This window comes from Mauremys reevesii, linkage group 25, assembly GCF_016161935.1.
Source record: "Mauremys reevesii isolate NIE-2019 linkage group 25, ASM1616193v1, whole genome shotgun sequence".
NCBI lineage: Eukaryota > Metazoa > Chordata > Testudines > Geoemydidae > Mauremys > Mauremys reevesii.
The window spans coordinates 12,285,162-12,301,899 of NC_052647.1; positions in this window are offsets into that span (position 1 = coordinate 12,285,162).

A 16,738-nucleotide genomic window follows, 5' to 3' on the forward strand; every position below is an offset into this window, starting at 1 on the left:
CCAAAGACGGAGCGGGACCCGCCGCTGAGTTCAGCTTGGTCTTCGGCGGTAATTCGGCGGCGGGGGGCCCTTCTGTTCCGGGACCCGCCACCGAAGTGCCCCGAAGAGCCACGGAGGGGGCCCCCCTCCGCCGAAGTACCGCCGAAGACCAGGCTGCGCTTCGGTGGCGGGTCCCACTTCGGCGGTAATTCGGCGGGGCCCCGCCGCGGGTCTTCGGGGCACTTCGGCAGCGGGTCCCGGAACGGAAGGGCCCCGCGCCGCCAAAGACCCTGAGCCCCCAGAATCCTCTGGGTGGCCCTGCGGAACACCCCATTGAAAAGGGACTCTGGTGGCTCCGGTCGGCACTGCTGACTGGGCTGTTAAAAGTCCATTTGGGGCTAAGGCAGGCTCCCTGCCTGCCGTGACACCGCACGGCTCCCAGAAGTGGCAGTATGTCTCCCCCTGGCTCCTATGCGTAGTGTGGGGGAGCCAGGGGGCTCTGCACGCTGCCCCTGCCCCTGCCCAGGCACCAGCTCTGCAGTTCCCATTGGCCAGGAACCGTGGGAGGGGAGAGGAGACATACCGCTGCTTCCAGGAGCTGCCTGAGGTAAGCACCACTCGGAGTCTGCACCCTGACCCCTCCCATGCCCCAACCCCGTGCCCCAGCCCTGATCCCCCCTCCCGCCTCCAAACCCCTCAATCCTAGCCTGGAGCCCTCTCCTGCACCCCAAATCCCTTATCCCTGGCCCCATACCAGAGCCCTCACCCCCCCTGCATCACAACTCCCTGCCCCAGCCTGGAGCCCTCTCCTGCACTCCAAACCCCTCATCCCTGGCCCCACCCCAGAGCTCACACCCCCCAGCTGGAGCCCTCATTCCCTTCTGCATCCCAACCCACTGCCTCAGACCAGAGCCCCCTCTCACACCCTGAACTCATTTCTGGCCCCACCCTGAAGCTCACACCCCCAACTGGAGCCTTCACCCTCTCCCGCACCCCTGCCCCAGCCCGGTTAAAATGAGCTAGTGAGTGAGGGTGGGGAGAGTGAGCGACAGAGGGAGGGGGGATGGAGTGAGCAGGGGGCGGTGCCTCAGCGATGGGGCGGGGCAGGAGGCGGGGCAAGGGTGTTTGGTTTTGTGCGAGTAGAAAGTTGGCAACCCTAGGTTCAATGTGGAGTGGATGGCAAGGGCTCCTCTGTGCAGCGGGGCGTGGGGGAACCCTGATTTAGCACAGACGCAGCCTTTCTAAGGGGACGGGTGCTGGAGTCCTGGAGTGTCAGGCCAGAAGGGACCCAGGTCGAGGAGTCTGAGCTCCTGCACCGGCTGCTAACTCCCACCCAGCGAGCCCGGTGTGGGGCCCAAGGACCAGCCCTCGGGGGGCGAACCTGGAATGTGCAGCGGGTGATGGGCACAGAGGAGGTCAGTGCCGGGACCATCTCTGTTCTGTGTCTGAGGTTGCTAAGTGCTACCGTAATACACCTAATAACACTGACAATACATGCTCTGCAGTGTGGGTGCGGAGTGTTTTAACGCTACAGGGCAGATGGCGCTAGCTGGTTGCCTGTTTTTTACATGGCAGGGTCCTGGGTGCCGGGTTCTTTGCTGGTTCTATTGAGGGTTTGAGGTTCAACTTCCACCTGTGCGTGCTCTGAGCTCTCACCTTCCCCCCGAGGTGCTCCTGGCCCATATCTCCCGCTGCTGCGGGGCAGATCTGAACAGTGTCTTCTCCGAGGGTTGGAGAGGCTCAGGACCCTGCTTGGTGCATGGCAAAGCAGGCTAGAATGCTAGAAATGGGGAGGCTGGGAGTGGGAACGAGAGAGAGGGGGCGCTGGCTCTTGCATAGGGGGGCCTGGCTGGCTCAGGGGGTCACACTCAGAGCCTTGCTGTGGGAAAGGGTCACCAGGACACACGGTTGAGACCCACTGCTCTGTGCTGTTGTGCAATACTGGCTGTGGACAGCAGGTGTCACACTCCGTCGGGCTGGAGCTAAGGTTTAGGGGTGTGTCCACACGGCAGTTCCACAATCCGGAGCCCCAGTCAGCTGGCAGGGGCCAGTGCCTAGCGCAGGGTAGGCAACCTCCAGGGCTCAGTCCTCGTTAAGTGCTAATTAAATGTCCAAGGATACTGGGTACACGGATGTAACCTGCCCCTGCCCACGCCTGGGCCAGCTGTGCGCAAGAGACAACGTGACTCTCTTGTCATCCCAAATACCCCCAGATTCTCCGACATGCGGCCACTTCTGGAGCGGAGATCGGCAGGCGGCACACAGCAACGGGGCACACGCTGACAAACAGTGTTTGTGGAGGGGCTACCACCCGGCAGGGCCACTCACAGAGCCCTGTCCGTGCGCACGCTGCTCTGGTGCAAAGGAGGGGGCTGTGAACACCCGTGATGGACAGCTGGACCCCAGGCACCTCCCTGGGAAGGAGCCAGCCCCGGGGACCAGCGTTTGGACCCCGCCTCCCCACCCACCCCCTCAGAAAGTAGCAGTGCAGACGCCCAGGCATCGAACTGGCCTGCTGGGTGCGCGGGGGAGGGGGAGTGAGGACCCCTAGGAGCTGTGGGGGGGGGTCAGAGGTCAAGCGGGGGCTGCTCTGCTCCACTGTTGTTTGGGGCATGGGCGTCGTAGGCGGGACAGGGGAACCTGGGCCTGCACGTGTGCCCTCTGCTGGTGCAGGTGGGGCAGTGCATGCAGAGCCCCTCCCACGCCCCCAGGCGGCCTCATTCGGTGCCCTCAGTGGCCCAGGGCTTCTCCCTCGCTGAGTCCCTTGCCCTTGGGTGAAACCGCAGCTTCCCGCAGACCCCCAGGGCCATGGCTCTCATGACCAACCCCTCCCCCGCGGAGAGCCGGGACCTGGGGTTCAGCCCCCCCCAGCCCCGGCCGCACGGGCAGAGCCGCGGACACGCCCGGCAAGGCTCTCGCATGCTGCAGCCCGGGCCGTGTTCACACCCGTACCCCTGGCCTCACACTCTGTAGCTTTCACATCCGCAGAGCAAACCTCAGGGGACAGGAGGGGAGACGTGCCGGCCTTGTTCACACCCACGGCCTCCCGGGGCACGTGGTCCTTGCGCTGCTGAGTGGCTGGCCACAAATCCTTCCAGCCCTCTGCTCCCCTGCCTCCCGCAGGGCCTGTGGCTTTGCTGGCCTGGGCCCCGTAACCCCCCCCTACCCTCCCCCCGGCCGCTCGGTTTAACGCTACCATCCAATTTGAGGTGCTTCAGAAGAGCTGAAATCAGCTTTTTTTGTTTTTCCAAGCCAAGGACCAAACCCGCACGGGCCTCCCGGTCCCCCCAGCCCAGTGCCTGGCAGGCTGCCCCTGGCCTGCCTGGGCCGGGAGCTGCTACCCCGCTGTGCCCCCCACCCCTGACCCTGTGGGTGGAGACTGAGGGGCACCGGGGGCCGGCAGACACGCGCCAGCTCTGGGCAGCGTGGGGAGAGCCCTGCCCATTGCAGAGGCAGCGCTGGAGCCGCGGGCACGTGCTGCTCGTTCCCAGGAGAACAGAATCCCCACTGCTGGGGGGGGGGTCTCTCCTGGGCTGGGAAATCCCCACAGGACCCCCCAGCGAACAAGGCTGGGTCGCTCCAAGCCCCCAGGCCTCCTTGGTCACCCTCAGGGAAGCTGTAGGAATGGGCTGCTGCAGGTAGGGTCCGTCAGTGTGAGCGCTGCAGCAGGCAGCCAGCAGGGGGCGCACGAGAGCATTAGCCATTCTTCTCCTGTAGGCCCTACAGAAACTATCCCTGCGTTTTTGGGTTTTCTTCCCAGCTGCTGAGGGCCGGGGGCGTTTGGGGAATGCAGAGGCCCTGCCAGACCCGAAGCAGCTCACTCGAGGCTACGTTGTGGGACTACAGAATTTGACAGTGCGTTGGCGAGTGGGTTTCGAGTGATAAGAGGAAGCAAATGCTTTACAGAAATCCCCGTGGGGAGGGGAGGGGAGTTTGGCCTTTGCAGCTTTGCATAGCAGCATGCTGCCTCTGCCGGGGTTTGTACAAACGCAGGCCGGGTTTTGTCATTTGGCTGCAAAAATGCCCCCGCTCCCCACCAGTGCAGATCCACCCCGACCCTCCCTGCAGAGCAGATCCCACCAACCCCTCCCCCGGGTGGATCCACCTTCCCCCAGGGCAGATCCCATCAACACCCCCACCAGGGTGGATCCACCTTCCCCCAGGGCAGATCCCATCAAACCCCCCTCCCCCCAGGTGGATCCACCTTCCCACAGGGCAGATCCCATCAACACCCCCCTGGGTGGATCCACCTTCCCCCGGGGCAGATCCCACCAACACCCCCACCAGGGTGGATCCACCTTCCCACAGGGCAGATCCCATCAACACCCCCCCCTGGTTGGATCCACCTTCGCCCCGGGGCAGATCCCATCAACACCCCCCCAGGTGGATCCACCTTCCCACAGGGCAGATCCAATCCACCCCCACCCTCGCAGGGCAGATCCCATCCCCCCAGGGTGGATCCACCCCACCCCCTCCACCAGGGCAGATCCCGCCCCCCCAGGAGGGGAGGCTGGATGTTTCATTTTTTGCCAGGCAGCCCCCGCTCAGGGCAGGGACAGGGACAGGGAGCGGAGGGCTGCGGGCCGTGGAGAACCTGCCTTCCCAGGGAGGGGAACGGCTGGGGCCAGTCCCGCAAACCCGGCTGCTTTGCTCGTGTGTGGAAGGTTTGTCTCCAGCCGCCCCCGGCCCCAGGGGAATGAACCTCCGGGGCCTCGCTGGGCTGGGAATGGCAGAGTTAGGGGGAACCCCTCTCCCTCCCTTCAGAGCCAGAGCCTCCAGATGGAGCCTGGAGCTTCCTGCCTCTGCCGGGCAGATGTCTCTGTGAAACCCGCAGCCCCTCTGTGAAACCCGTGGCGATGCCCCTCACTCCCGACACGCAGCCCCTGCTAACCCAGCCCTGGGCTCGCCCCCCCCCCCGCTCTGCCGATGCCCCTCACTCCCGACACGCAGCCCCTGCTAACCCCGCGTCGCCCCCCCCCCGCTCTGCCGAGGCCCCTCACTCCCGACACGCAGCCCCTGCTAACCCAGCGTCGCCCCCCCCCGCTCTGCCGGTGCCCCTCACTCCCGACATGCAGCCCCTGCTAACCCAACGTCGCCCCCCCGCTCTGCTGATGCCCCTCACTCCCGACACGCAGCCCCTGCTAACCCAGCGTCGCCCGCCCCGCTCTGCCGATGCCCCTCACTCCCGACACGCAGCCCCTGCTAACCCAGCGTCGCCCCCCCACTCTGCCTGTGCCCCTCACTCCCGACACGCAGCCCCTGCTAACCCAGCCCTGGGCTCCCCAAGGTTGTATCTCTGCATCTCAGCTGTCCTGGAAGCTCTCAGATCCCCTTTGCCACTCCTTGGCTTTACCCCCCTCCCGCTCAGCTTCCAGGTCCCTGTGGGAAGCTGCATTCCTTTGGGACTAGCCTCATCCCCTGCCTTCCCAGGAACCGCAGGGCCTTGGAAGGGGGGCCGCTGGAAGCTGCTCAAGCGGGGGGAGGGGGTCTCTCTCCAGGAATCTCTTGGTGCTGCCAGGAAACAAAGCGGGGAAGGCAAAGTGCTAGTTATCGCTGGGGCTGCTCGCATTGCCGGGCAACCGGCCGCAGCAAACAGAGACACGGGCTCTGCTTCCCAGGCGCCCCACTCAGCCTGGAGACCCTGGGCCAGAGCCGGGAGCCTGGCAGGCCGGGGGCAGAGCCAGGAAGGCCCCTGCACTGGCCCAAGATTGGGGCCCTCGTGTCACGCCAGGCGCTGTGGGCACCGCGCGGACACGGCCTGGCCTCGCAAAGCTCCCCGTCGTCCTGGGGGAATGGGGCCCGGTGAGAGGCCCCCACCTGCCCGCGGGCTCCACGGCTGAGCTGGGAACTGAGCCAGCTGCCTTAGGCCAGCGTTCTCCGCCCCCCCTTGGAAAGGCTGCTGCCCCCTGCTGGGGTGCCCCAGTGCCCGTCAGCCGGCCCAGCGTGGGCGGGGTTTGCAGGTAGGGGACCCGTGGGAACGCGGCGCTGCGGCTGCTGCAGCTTGGGGCCGGGCAGCTCCGGGACGTGGCGGGACATGCAGCAGCAGGGAGAGGAGCTGGGCCCTGCGGGTGGCAGAGCCCCAGCTGCTCCTGAGCACTGGGAACAGGTGGGGCCGGGGGCAGAGAGAGGCCAGTAGGAGGGTCATTGCCCTCTCTTAGCCAATCAGGATCCCTGGCCCCCACTGTTGCCCTCCAGTCCCCCATGCCTCCTAGACCCTATACTGCTTAGGGGGAGTCTCCTTTAGCTTGGAGGCTGCTCTGTCTCTGCTGGCGAGGACGCTGCCGGCAGCCCGGCGTATGGGCCATGGAGGAGAAGCTGCCGGTTTGTCACACTGGCTTAGGGCCTGTGGGCAGAGGGCAGTGGGTCTGTTTCAGCGACAAGGCGAGTGTGGGGGTGGGGGGGTAGATGAAGACAGGGGTGGGCGGGAGGGAGTTTTCCACCCAGGAGTGGGAGCGTTTGGCGTTGTGCGGGGAACCCGGGGGCGGGGGGGGGGGGAAGCAGCCCGGTGGCTGGGAACGGAGCTGCAGGATGCTGGGAAATCTGAGCTGCCGGGCGGAGAGGGGGGGTGGAAGCTGGGATGCAAGAACCCAGCTGTGCCCCCGTGGCCTCCCCCAAGCACCTCTGTGCTCCCCGCTTTACGGACACCCAGCCTGACCAATCCAATGCCCAGCCCTGCTCCCGGGCGCCTTCTCAGCCAGCGAAACAAGAGCTGGGTCACCTGCCCCCACCCCACCTTCCCCTGCTCCCTGTCACGGAGCAGGGAGATGGAGGGTTATCAGGACTCAGACTGGGGTGAAGCAGGGCCCCCCTCTCCCCACTGCCCCACGGCCTCAGCTCTTGTTTAAAGATCAAACAGGCCAGTCCCCTCTGCCCCATGGAGACTGGCACTGATCTGAACCCGCTGGTGTTGATAAACTGAGGGAATATGGGATACTGGGAGCCAGGACTCCTGGGTTCTATCCCTGGCTCTGGGAGGGAAGTGGGGGATACTGGGAGCCAGGACTCCTGGGTTCTATCCCTGGTCCTAGGAGGGAAGTGGGGGATACTGGGAGCCAGGACTCCTGGGTTCTATCCCTGGCTCTGGGAGGGAAGTGGGGGATACTGGGAGCCAGGACTCCGGGGTTCTATTTCCCAAGCAGAGTCACACTCTACCTGTGCAAAGCAGGGCTCGTAACATGCCCCCCACATGCCAGGCAGTGCCCTGCCATGCAGTTCCCCTAGGGGTTTGCCCCAGGGTGAGTATCTGTAACGCCAGCAGCCCCTGGCACTAGTGCCAGGAACCCTTCTAACAGGACCTGAGTTTGCCGAGAGCCTGAGCAAACCGTGCTGGCCTCAGCCAGATCCCTGCGGAGAACTGATTGACAGGGCAGCTCTGTTAACCCTTTCCCTGCTGATCAAAGCAGATGGGAAGTGGGCGGAGCAACACATGAGATTGGGCCAATTGGCTGTGGCTGAGACCAGGAGTGGGCGGGGCCTGGGGGATTGCAGGTGAAGCTAGAGCCAGGTGACCCTCCCGAGATCGGCTCAATCTGCCCTGATTGTGCCTTTGGAGTGGGCGGGGTTTGCGGTGTGGGCGGAGCCTGTGAGGCCAGTACCCGCCTTGCCCCTGGGTGCCCCTTTCTGAGGAACCTGACGCCTCCGCGCAGAGCAGAGCTGGGAAAGTCACCGGGCGGGGGGCAAGGCCCGGCCTGGGGGTGGGGGCATCCCTGCACTTTCCCACTGCCTGACTCATCTGGGTCATCGACCAGCCCCCTCCTTCCTGCCCAGCCTGGGAGCTGGAAGCTCTGCCAGAGGCAGCCGGCTGCGGCCGCCGATAAATCCTTATCGCCCGGCCAGCTGCAGGGACTGGGAGCAGAGCACTGCCAGCCGGGGGGCCCAGCATGCAGCATCGGGGCTGTCGCAGGGGGAAGCAGGGAGGAGAGAGTCCTGGGGGAGCATGACTCTGTGCACATGCGGGGGAGCGTCTGCCCTGCCAGTGCCAAGCACCTCTGCCCCCGGAGAGGAACGAAGGGGCTGAGCCCCCGGTTCCTGGCTCCATGCAGGGCTACTGGCTCCTGGGGGGAGCCCCCCACAGCGGTTCACAAGGCTGGGCTGCGGGTTTGCGGGACAGGGAGCTGGGATCCAGGCCTCCGCCCCGGCGGTTCACAGGGCCGGGATGCGGGACAGCATGAGGGTTTGGGGGGCAGGGACCTGGGATCCAGGCCTGCTCCCCCCCCCCCGGTGGTTCACAGGGCCGGGCTGCAGGACAGTGTGAGGGTTTGGGGGGCAGGGAGCTGGGATCCAGGCCTCCCCCCCGGGTGGTTCACAGAGCTGAGCTGCGGGACAGTGTGAGGGTTTGGGGGGCAGGGAGTTGGGATCTAGCCCCCCCCCCCAGCAGTTCACAGGGCCGGGCTGCGGGATAGTGTGAGGGTTTTGGGGGGCAGGGAGCTGGGTTCACAGGGCCGGGCTGCAGCATCCAGAATGTTGTGCCCCTGCCCTGCCCCACATGTGCAGGGGGGCGATGCTGCTGCCACGAACAGGGACGTTCCCCAAGGTGAGGCCCCCAAACTCGCGTCACACGCAGGCTCCCAAACGGGCCGTACACACCCGCGGCTTCGGGTCCAACCCAGGGGCCTCCCAGCCCTGTCCCCACTCCCAGCCCGGATCCCGGCTTCCCGGGCTATATGGGGGGGGGGGGGACCCAGGCGTCCGGGAAAGCAGAGGAAGCCTGAAGCTCTGCTGGAGCCAGGACAAACCTCGGGGCCCAGCTGCCTGGGGGCCACGGGGGCCGGAGCCAGAGCCCCAGCTTGCCTATCAGCCAATGGGCACGCGGCCTGACAAGGGATGGGCCACTCTTGCATCTCATTGGCTCGGCACCCATCCCAGTGGGAGGAGCCTGTGCAAAGCCTGAGCCCCGCCTCCTGCTCAGGTAGTTGATTTGAGGCCGGTGGGTGTATTGCCTGGCTGCTGGGGGGGGGGGGGCAGGGGGGCTCTGCGCAGTGCCGGGGCCAATGGCTCGGGGCCCCCGTTCCCATGTGCCTGGGCAGCGGTCTGGCCAAGGGCCCCGTTCCCGCAGTGTGTCCCTGGGGGGCCACCCACTGTCCTGACCCAGCCCCATGCCAAGCACAGAGCTCCCCCTCTCTAGTGTGCCAAGGGACTGGGGCTATGCTTAGAGCAGGGGCTGGGAGCCAGGACTCCTGGGGTCTCTGCCCGGCTCGGGGAGAGGAGTGGGGTCTAGTGGTTAGAGCAGGGGGCTGGGAGCCAGGACTCCTGGGGTCTCTGCCCGGCTCGGGGAGAGGAGTGGGGTCTAGTGGTTAGAGCAGGGGGCTGGGAGCCAGGACTCCTGGGGTCTCTGCCCGGCTCAGGGAGAGGAGTGGGGTCTAGTGGTTAGAGCAGGGGGCTGGGCGCCAGGACACCTGGGGTCTCTGCCCGGCTCGGGGAGAGGAGTGGGGTCTAGTGGTTAGAGCAGGGGGCTGGGAGCCAGGACTCCTGGCGGTCTCTCCCCGGCTCTGGGAGGGGGTGGGGCCTGCTGGGTTAGAACAGGAGGGGCTGGGAGCCAGGACTCCTGGGGTCTCTGCCCGGCTCAGGGAGAGGAGTGGGGTCTAGTGGTTAGAGCAGGGGGCTGGGAGCCAGGACTCCTGGGGTCTCTGCGCAGCTCGGAGAGAGGAGTGGGGTCTAGTGGTTAGAGCAGGGGGCTGGCGCCAGGACTCCTGGGGTCTCTCCCTGGCTCTGGGAGAGGAGTGGGGTCTAGTGGTTAGAGCAGGGGGCTGGGAGCCAGGACTCCTGGGGTCTCTGCGCAGCTCGGGGAGAGGAGTGGGGTCTAGTGGTTAGAGCAGGGGGCTGGGAGCCAGGACTCCTGGGGTCTCTTCCCGGCTCTGGGAGGGGGTGGGGCCTGCTGGGTTAGAACGGGGGGGCAGGAGCCAGGACTCCTGGGTTCTAAACCCAGCTTAGAGAAGGGAGTGGGATCTAGTGGTTAGTGCAGGGGGGCTCTGAGTCAGGACTTGTGGGTTCTGTTCCTGCCTATGCCACTGTATGACCATGAGTGAGTCACTTACCTTCTCTGTGCCTCAGTTTCCCCCCCGTGAAATGGGGACAATCCCTGTTGTAACCTGGGGACAGTGCCTCAGCGACCATCTGTATCCAAAGGCTCAGAGCTGGACCCCCCTGTTCTGTTCATTCTCCCGGGAACAGCCAGTCTCTGCCTTGGCGATTCCCTGAAAGGGGTGGTGGCGGGTCTTGCCTTGGGGTGTCCCCTGGAGCTGCTGCACATCCCCGTCTGTGCCCATGCCGCAGGGCCTGTGTGTCAGCACGGTGGACAGGAAGTGCACTGCCCCCCCCCCCGGCTGCCTTGGCTCCTAGGCAGGGCCGGCCCACAACATTCGGCTCCTGAAGCGGGGAGCTCAAATGATGCCCCCAAGCCCCCTCGCTTGGGCCAACATTTTGAAAGGTCTCAATTCTGCCTTCTTCCCGTTCTGCTCCTCTCATGGTCCTGCTCTGCTGCCTACCCCAGTAAAGGAGAACTAACAACTTAAAATGCCTTGTTCAAAAATTTTAAGTAACACTAAACTTTCAAATGCCTGGACAGCAAATGTAACTTTTCTTGTCTGCATAGTAACACTGGCATTTTTATCTGTTTGAATAATCAAAGTGGTGCTTTCTGTGACAGCTCCCGCTCTGTTGAGATGGTTGCAAGGCCGACCAGCCTCTCCTGTGTCATTGTGGAGCACAGATGGGTTTTCATAGAAGAGGAGGGTTGGAAGGGACCTCAGAAGATCACCTTGTCCAACTCTCTGCTCCAAGCAGGGCCAATCCCCAGACAGATTTTTGCCTTAGATGGCCCTCTCCAGGATTGAACTCACAACCCTGAGGTTTAGCACGCTAGTGCTCAAGCCACTGAGCTGTCACTTCCCCAAAGTTTTTATTAACTTCAGCTTGGAGAAGCTGCGTTCTCCACTAGCAACTGTTACAGGAAATGTTAGAAGTATGCGCAGAGCAACAAAAGCATTTGGAAGAAGGGTGGTCATCTTATTGGTGCACATCTATTCCAGAACAGCCTTTGGAGTTGATCTTGCTGAAATGTATCTTGAAAGGGCTTTCGGTTCATCACCTAAATCACTCCCTCAATATCGCACATGTCACCTAGTGCCCTGCATTGCTGGGGTAGGTCTTCTTCAGGTAGAGTGAGGAGTTTGGGAATATCCTACAACATCCCACATACACTGCTGTGTTCCTTGAGCTGCATGGAACGTTCTTCAACTGACTGTATTGCACAACCTAGCACGCGGTTAAAGAATTCAACTTTGAACTGTTGTTTGGGGTCTCGTCTGGGATTATCCCGGGTCTCGTAATCAAAATGTCGTCTTCGTCGGTGACTGAATGGGTGGGAAAATAGCTTCAGTGTGAAGTTCCTCCGCCAACGTCTGTGCACTCTTCAGAACGGTTTGAAATCCCTCATCTGACTGGTCAGACTGTAGGTGGGACTTTGCTTTGTCCAGTTGTTCCATTGCTCCAGATAGCTCACGGTCAGCACCTTGGAGTCTCTTGCTTACAACCTTTATTTCAAACAGTGTCTCAGGCCACAACACAAAGCCACACAGAAATGTGGAGTTATGTATGTTTCTGGCGATTCCATTTCCCTCTGCCACTGTTCTCCCACGAACAGCTCCTGTCCTAGCATTATCCTCCAGAATGGCAACTGCGGCCTCGTCTGTCTTCCCAGTGTGCTGTTTGATAGGCTAGAGCCTCCACTCGACTTTCCCAGCGTGTGGCACTCAATGTGAGAGGATGTTCCCAGATGTTGCTTCAAATTTGCCATCGATGAGTAGATGCACAGAAAAATACAGAGAGGCTTTGAATTACATTAAAAAATTCAGCAGCCTCACTAGAAGCTGATGCTGCATCACTGGCCACCAAGTTCAATGAATGAGACTGCATGGGACAAAAACCGCTCGAGGGTGTAACTCTCGGATCCGTATCTGCACTTCTCTGGTCTTTCCTCTCATGCTGGCACCATTATCGTAGCCCTGACCTCTCATGTCAGCTATCACAATTCCCCTTTTTAAGAAGCACATTTGTCATACCAGCTCCTGTAGTATCATCAATGTCAGGAAATTCTAGAAAATGCTCTGACAGTCACCATTGCAGGGAGATTTTCACTAGCTTCTGTTGTTTTTACAAAATGCACCATTAAAGTCATTTGTTCCGTCTGGCTGATGTCAGTTGTGCCGTCCCGCATAACAGAGTAATATCTTGCTGAGTTCAGATCTGCCACGATCTTCTTTTGTTGCCAGTAAGTGTCTGACCTCATTTTGAATTGTTTTTCCAAGGTAGTGGTGTGTGGACATTTCTTGGGTGGTGACTCTTCTTAGATGCTCCTGGAGCCTAGCATCAAACTCAGCCATCAGCTCCACAATGTTAAGGAAGTTTCCGTTGTTTGGCACATGCAGCTGATCTGAAGTGCCCCGCGGTGCTAGGTTTTGGGTCTCACTGTGGCAATGAGCCTTTTCAGAACATTTTGCCAGTAAAGAGACTCTCATGCAGCCTTCTCTTGATGCTGATCATCTCTGGTGGCCTCTAACCTTAGTCTCATCTCAAGCTCTTTCCCCCTATGGATTGCTCTCTGGTGATTCGCTGCCTTCTCATGGCCTGCCAGATTTCTAGCCAGATTTTTCCAGTCCTTCGTTCCTGTAGAATCCAATGTGGCTGGAACATTAGACTGGAAGAGTTTGCAACAAAACCAGGATGCAGCATTCTGGGGTTTTAGTGCATAAGCCGTGGTCTCTCCACTTTGTCACCATTGGGGATTTCACGCCAGGAATGTGTTGGATGGAAACTTCTGTTTTCATTGTCTTTGGGGAACATGGAGCCCAGCACTCCACCATCTCTGTGCATCTCGAGCAGAGAGAATACGTGTGCACCAGCAGACACAATTTTCTACACTCTGGGCCCCAGTGGCGCCCCCCACAGTCTGGCACCTGAGGCGGCCGCCTCAGTTCGCCTCATGGTCAGGCCAGCCCTGCTCCTGGAGCCCCAGCACGGCTTCCTGCCAGCCCTCCCGTGCTGGGGAGCAGCAGTCCAGATGCTCCTTGCCCGGCGGCCCTGCGGCTCCCGGATAGTAACCAGACATGACGCCTGCCCAGGCCTCTTAAGAAGATAATCTGCTGGGCGAAGGGCTCCTAAGCAGAACCCAGGAGTCCGGCCTCCCAGCCCCCGCCGCTCTCACCACAAAACCCCAATCCCTTGTTAGAGCCTGGACTCCAATTCCTCATCAGAACCTGGGTTGGAACCCAGGAGTCCTGGCTCCCCGCCCCACCTGCTCTCACCATGAGACCCCAATCCCTCATCAGAGCCTGGGACAGAACCCAGGAGTCCTGGCTCCCAGCCCCCACTGCTCTCACCATGAGACCCCAATCCCTTGTCAGAGCCTGGGATGGAACCCAGGAGTCCTGGCTCCCCGCCCCACCTGCTCTCACCATGAGACCCCAATCCCTCATCAGAGCCTGGGACAGAACCCAGGAGTCCTGGCTCCCCGCCCCACCTGCTCTCACCATGAGACCTCAATCCCTCATCAGAGCCTGGGACAGAACCCAGGAGTCCTGGCTCCCAGGCCACCCCCTGCTCTCACCACGAGACCCCAATCCCTTGTCAGAGCCTGGGATGGAACCCAGGAGTCCTGGCTCCCAGGCTCCCCCGCCCCGCCCTGCCCCGCTCTCACCACGAGATCCCAGTCCCTCGTCAGAGCCTGGGACGGAACCCAGGAGTCCTGGCTCCCAGGACCCCCCCGGCTCTCACCACGAGACCCCAGTCCCTCGTCAGAGCCTGGGACGGAACCCAGGAGTCCTGGCTCCCAGGACCCCCCCGGCTCTCACCATGAGACCCCAGTCCCTCGTCAGAGCCTGGGACGGAACCCAGGAGTCCTGGCTCCCAGGCCCCCCCCCCGCTCTCACCATGAGACCCCAGTCCCTCGTCAGAGCCTGGGACAGAACCCAGGAGTCCTGGCTCCCAGGCCCCTGCGTGCTCTGACCCTGGTGACGAGATTTTTGGGAGCACCCGTCTCCTCGCTGACGAATGGGCTTCCTGTGTTTCTTCCTCTGCGCCTTGGGAAGACACAAATCGTTTATAAACTGTCCCGAGCCTGAACTTCTCGCCAGATCCCGGGGGGGGGGGGCTGGGATTTCTGCTGGGGGGAGCGACGTTGGGGGGGCTGGTGTGTCGTCAGCCTCGCTCTTCATTTCCTGAAAAGAAGCGAGTTTTGCACCCAGCCTTACACCTCCGCGAGAACCACCCCCCACATCCCCCGTCCAGCCAGCCGCAGGCCTGCACCGGGGAGGTGTGAAAGTGGCTTCCCAGCGCAGTGGAGAGCTGCAGAGGCAGGCTGGCTTTCCCGCTGTTAACCTCAGGCCCAGCACAGCTCTGCACCCCACCCCAGTGCACGCTGCAGGGCTGAGCACGGGCGCTTCACGCCCAGCTGCTTGCAGCTCCCTGGAACCCGCTGGCCGCCTCGTGTCCTCACGCACCTCGACACGGGCCCTCCTGAGACACCAGGGGTGGGCACCGGCCGCCGCCTGCCCTGTGCTTGGCTTCTCGCCCTGGCCTTTGCGATGCAGAACAGCTCGGGGCCTTGCAGATCCTCCCCCAAGGGGCCAGGGCATTGCCAGGGGCTGTGGCACACGCTCCCTGGGGGCCTGGCTTCCTTCCCTGCCCCAAACCACCCCTCTGCTGCACACACACTCCTCCCCTGGCCGTTCTCCCAGCGCTCGTCAGACACAGCACCCAGCGCTTTGCAAAGGAAACCGAAGCAGCGAGCGGGGAAGGGACTTGCCCAAGGTCACCCAGCAGGCCAGTGACAGAGGCAGGAAGTGAACCCAGGCCTTGTCTCCGCAAGGCTGCGCTGCCTGCGCTCCAGGGTGAGAGCGCGAGCGAGCCACACGTGACAGACCCCAGGGTGGTGAGGGCACGGGCAGAGCCTGCCTGGAGTGGCGCTGCCCCTCTGGGCTGGGCAGGGCTGGCTAGGAGGAGAGATGGATGCCAGGAGCCAGCTCTGTGCTTGGTGGGATTTTGTTTATTTACAGAGTCCTGGTTCCCTGGGCACCGTGGGTACAAACAGCAGCAGGCAGTTCCCTTGCTCTGAAGTCCCCGCATCTGCTCTTGCAGCGAGCTCTGTGCTCAGCCAGCTCTGCCTCTCGGCTTCCTCCCAGAGCCACCCTCACAGCGCCTCTCCTGCCGTCTCCCTCCAGCACCCGCAGGCTGCAATCCCGGCCTTGCGACTGGGAACCTCCCAGCCCCCAGGGCTCTGCTCTGCGCTGCCACCTGCCTTGGGCAGTGCCTCCTTGGCTGGAGCTCTCGGCTGCACGATGAGGGCTTCATTGCTCCTTCCAGTGGTGTCTGACGGAGGGTGCTTGGCACAGCCTGTGGCTTTGGGCTTGTCAGCTCCTGGCCTTGTTCCTGACAAGCTCCCTTCGTGGCCGCCCGTGTCCCCGTGTTCCTAGCTCGGCTGGGCTGGAAGGGGCCTCGAGCCCGGACCAAGCCGCCCTCCCCCCTCCCTGATTTCGTGGCCTTCGTGTTAGGCGCTCGCAGGAAGTGAACCAAGAATAGCTGCTGAGCTTTCAATCCGCACCCTGGGTTAGTCCACGGGAACGTTCGAGTGGAGCCGAGCCCCAGCCGTGACAGTCACTGGCAACTTCCTGCTGGGCTCGCTGCCTGGGGCGGGTCCTGCCAGCCGCCCGGGGGTGCCATGGACAACCAGCCGCCCGAGGGCGGTGCCAGGGGTGGGCGGGGAGAGGGTTCCCCAGCAGGTTAGTTGGAATAACCCCCAGGTGCCCTGGCTGCCTGTCCGGTGCCAGACCTGCTGCCCCTCAGGCCCTGAGGCGTCTTCCAGGGGTCCGGATGTGTCCGTGCAGCGCAAGGAGAGGAGGCGCGTTAGGGGACGAGAGGTGGGGAAGCGTCGCTGGTGCTGTTGCTGTTGTTGCTCCGAGCCCTCAGACAGAGACAAACTCCCCCAGGCCTCCAGCGAGCGTTCTTCAAGTACCACACCCCCCACTGCCCGAGCGAGACGGGTACCCCGGACAGGCCCAACAAGGAAAATAACAGCCCACCCCGGCCATCACGGACAGCCCCCAGCTCAAACCTCTACCAAGGATCCTGGAAAACTCTCTCTCTCACAGGCCAGGCTTGGCTTACAGACACCCCCCAACCTGAAGCAAGTACTCACCAGCAACTACACACCACAGCACAGAAACACTAACCCAGGAACCAAACCCTGCAACAAACGCCGGTGCCAGCTCTGTCCACGTATCTATTCAAGGGACACCATCATAGGCCCTAACCACACCAGCCACACGTCAGGGGCTCGTTCACCTGCACATCCGCCAATGTGCTAGGTGCCATCGTGTGCCAGCAATGCCCCTCGGCCATGTGCATTGGCCAACCCGGACAGTCTCTACGCAGGATAAATGGACGCAAGTGGGACATCGGGAACGGTAACGTACAAAAGCCGGGAGGAGACACTTCGCTCTCCCTGGACACTCAATAACAGACGTAACAGCAGCCGTCCTGCAGCAAAAACCTTCTCCAGCGAAAACCTGCACAACTGGAATTAATTTGCAAACTGGACACCATCAAATTAGGCTTGAACAGGGACTGGGAGTGGCTGGGTCACGACAAAAACGAATTCCCCCTGCTGAGACTCAGCCCTTCTTGTCAACTGTTGGAAATGGGCCAACACTGCAACACTGCACTGGGCTCCTTAGCACTACGAAAGTAACGTTCCCTCCCTTGGCAT